The sequence below is a fragment of the Schistocerca gregaria genome, chromosome X, assembly GCF_023897955.1.
Source record: "Schistocerca gregaria isolate iqSchGreg1 chromosome X, iqSchGreg1.2, whole genome shotgun sequence".
Lineage (NCBI taxonomy): Eukaryota > Metazoa > Arthropoda > Insecta > Orthoptera > Acrididae > Schistocerca > Schistocerca gregaria.
Window position 1 is genome coordinate 101,031,001 of NC_064931.1, and position 4,056 is coordinate 101,035,056.

Sequence of the window (4,056 nt, forward strand, 5' to 3'; positions counted from 1 at the left end):
TTAATTTTTCTGGATGAGAGCTTGGAAGGAGAAGATATTCGGAGAATGTAATTGCTGAACTTTTCTGTCGACTTAAATATCATGTAGCGCCGGCCGGAGTGGCCGAGCGGTTCTAGGCGCTACAGTCTGGAACCGCGCCACCGCTACGGTGGCAGGTTCGAATCCTGCCTCGGGCATGGATGTGTGTGATGTCCTTAGGTTAGGTAGGTTTAAGTAGTTCTACGTTCTAGAACAACAACTAACCACACAACCAGGCTTCCGAAGCTAACCTCTTGAAATAGGTATTATTCCGAATTCTTTAATTTAGAGGAACAGACCAGATGCCGCTGGTATGAATGTGCTTATAATAGTTAAAAGAAAAGTGAGCAGCTTTGACAGACTTTCTTCTTTCTACTTGTAAAACGTTTAGAGGACATTGCCGCCATCTTAAATTATATACGATGTACCAGTGTATGTGTTCTTCAGAAGTGGGATGTAACATTCCTCCGGATATGCATGCATGTCCGAAGGAACATTGCATCATACTTCTGAACAACAGGAAGATGTAGAATGTCGTAACAACTAAACTGGTTGAAATTTCCTTATTCGAATTTGGGTTAACGTAGGGACGCGAATATAAACTCGTCACTTCCACTACAGAATTCAGAGCTTGACACGTCTCCAAAGTCACAAAAAGTGTTTTGGCCCAGTTCAAGTGGGACCAGCGTGACCATCCGCTCTATAGCCTGGACATACCGTTATGCGACGTCTAGGTGTTTGATCCGCCAGAAAAGCATGTGAAAGGGAAGCGGTACAGCTCAGATGATGAATTGAAGCGCACAGTGGAGGTTCGGCTCCTATCACAGCCACAGGACTTCTGGTAACAGAGAATCCATCGGTTCATGAAACAGAGGGCTAGTTGTGTTCAGGCGTCTGGTGATAACTTTTGAGTACAGACTGCTGTTATATCCATAGTATCGTTTCATACCTTTCGTTTTGAACACCCCTCACATATTATTTTACGATGTTTAAAACGAACACCGCTACTATATATCTGTGTTCACGTAAGCAGAAGAACAGTGTGAGATCTGGGCATAAAGTCACCGACATTAGCATCGGAGCTGATGACATTTACAGCAGCTTCCCTGGAATCGCTGACCCCAGCATCCGGCGCAATGGCATTGATACTAAGCTTAGGGCTTTGTTATCGTTACAGATGGGTACATACATATGTTCATGCCCGAACCACAGCAGCAAACAATGGCCACGGTACGACTTTTACACGTATTGGACCTATTGTCATTGAACTATTAACCGTCACATCAGCAGACTGAACCATCACAGCTCACTGAGCTCCAGGCTTGCCCACTAGAGTACTGCTATTTGCTAATACGTATAACATGACACTGACACTCACGCTAATGTGGGTCCGTCACAGGACTGTGACTTTGACGTGTGAATAGAAGTGGAAATCACAAATGCCGTTGATGCTCGGACCATATTTATGGTATGACGAATTACAGAGAGAGAAAGATGACGAATCAGTACAGTAAATCTCATACTCTAATTGACGTTCACATTCTTCGCTTTAATTTGTCTATAGTAGAAATGTATAGTGAGGCAATGCTAGATTTAACTTCATAGGACACAAAAACATATGTAGAACATTCAAATGTTGTTAAACTTGGAGACCTGTATGGTGCAGTGTCAATTACCACAGTCAGACTGTGGCACTGACACTCATACGTAAGAGGAGTGCACTATGCCTTTATTGAGTATCCATACCATCTCAGTGCCAGAGCATAAGTCCTATCTCCACCGCATTCAACTGCATTCTTACATATTCATTCCTCAGTTGGTCCAAGCAGATCGCTCCCGTGCTCCACTGTAGCACGTTCATTGTGACAGATTCCGTTTTCCCCCATTTGTCTCTCGTTCAATGTCCAACACTTTGAGACTTGCGTCCGAACGCTTTCAACTGCAGCAGGTAGCACTAATTTCCTTGTTCGACTGGATATGTGGCGACCCCAAAAGAAACCATTTAATAATCTAACAGCCTCCCCCCCCCCCCCCCCCTGTGAAATATATTCACATATCACTGACCAGTCTTACCTGACAAAACTCAAAATCCCAATCCTCACCGTGCCCACTTTCAACAACATGATGTTCTGTTTTATCCATATAGACTGTTAGTCCCCATTGTTTATAAGTATCCACTAACATTCTCATTTGATGGATTGCATCATACTTATCCAGAGCCATAAGTACTTGATTGTTGGCAGACACTAATGAATGTAAACTTTGGTACCGTACTGTCACTCTCAGACATCTGCACTGTCTATTAAAGTAATCAAGAAAAACTTTTGAATACACTTAAATAAGGTGGGTGACATGGAACATCCTTGTCTTAATCCTTTACTTGTTTTAAATCGTTCCAAAATCTTCCCACTGCCTCGCATTGGTGGTATACCCTTATTACCAACTCTCTTAATGCACCATCCATTCCAACCTTTCACAGTTCTGTCCGTAGAAACTCCTTGGCACAGAATCATAGGCTGTCCTAATCACGAAACACAAATTGCAGATTTTGATTATCTGCGACTTTTTTAGACACATCTGGTGTACACGAATGAAGCTATCAACACAACTTTTTCCAGCATTAAGATCCAACGTTTCATATGATACAAGAATCTGTGCAACCTTTTCCAATCTGTTCTTTACAATACCACTGAAACCCTACTCACAGAATCAATTACACTTATTCCCCTGTTATTAGTTGGATTTCTACTGCTCCCTTTCTATACACAGCGGTAATGTATGATATCTTCCATTCTTGGGATAATTCATCTCTTGGACCACATTATTAAAAATAGATACTAGTGCTTCTATTACATTAGGTCTTCTGTACATCAGTAATTTAATTTCTACACCTCCAGGAGCAGCTGCCTTTCTATTTTTGTAAAGGGATTGATAAACATCATTTTCCGCCACCTCTTCTACAGGAAAAAACCATCCTTGATTCTTCTCTTCTCCAAACTCTTCCCTGTCCTCTGTAGGAAGATCTTTAAAATATGTCGTCCACTCATAAAAAGCAGTCATTCTAGCTCTTCTTCTAACTGTAGCGGGAGCTCTCACTTGACATGTAAATCGCAAAGGTTCTGCTGTCCCGTTATATCAGACTAAATGTTCAGCACATTCTTTCTTTCACAGCTCCTCATTAGTTGCGAAAACCATACTTTTTTATCTCTCTAATAATTATGTTGTAATGATCCCTATCTTCATGCCTTTTAGAGCTTAAGCATTTCTGGTAAGAAGTCATATATTCTTCAGTCTTTTCTCTTAAGGTCTGAGTCATCCACTGAGAACCCCTTCTTCTTCCTCCGTCTCTTCTAGAAGCCTTCTCAACAGCTCCCAGTAAACACGATCTTAAATCCTCCTCGTATAATGATGTTGCAGTTCCATCTTTATCCAATCTGAATTTCTGTGCAATTCGTCTCTGGTAGAGATCTTGTACACTCCAATACTACAGAAGTCATATCTTTAGCCGTAGCATTTCCATACTGAATCCATCTTCCTATTTCCACTCAACGTCTTTGGATCTTAGGGGGATTACAACTCTTCCGAATATCGTATGGTGATCCGTTCCGCATTCTAGCCTCGAAAGTCTCACACCCAGAATTACCAATGCTGTATCCTGCTTGGCAGTTACTAACTCTATTATTAACCTAAACTCGTAGTTGGTTAAATCCATGCTTACTCATGGATATCCTTACCTTCGAAAACCCCATTCAGCATATGCTCTCTGTGACGATGCTAAAATTGTTGATAAAGAGGAAAATTTTGACTGCCTTCGGGATATGATTGAAGCAGCTTCTCCACACCAAGAATTGTTTCTTCTGGGAGACTTACACAGTACAACTTGGTATCGATTAAAGAATTATAAAGTTCTGAGTTACTAGTAGTAAGACAACTTGCGATATTAAAAGCTCATACCTTATGCGTTACCATATTTATTTTCAAAGCTGCTACTATAGTGGTGATGACATGGCCGCTGATCATGCTCCTACTCGTCTCTGT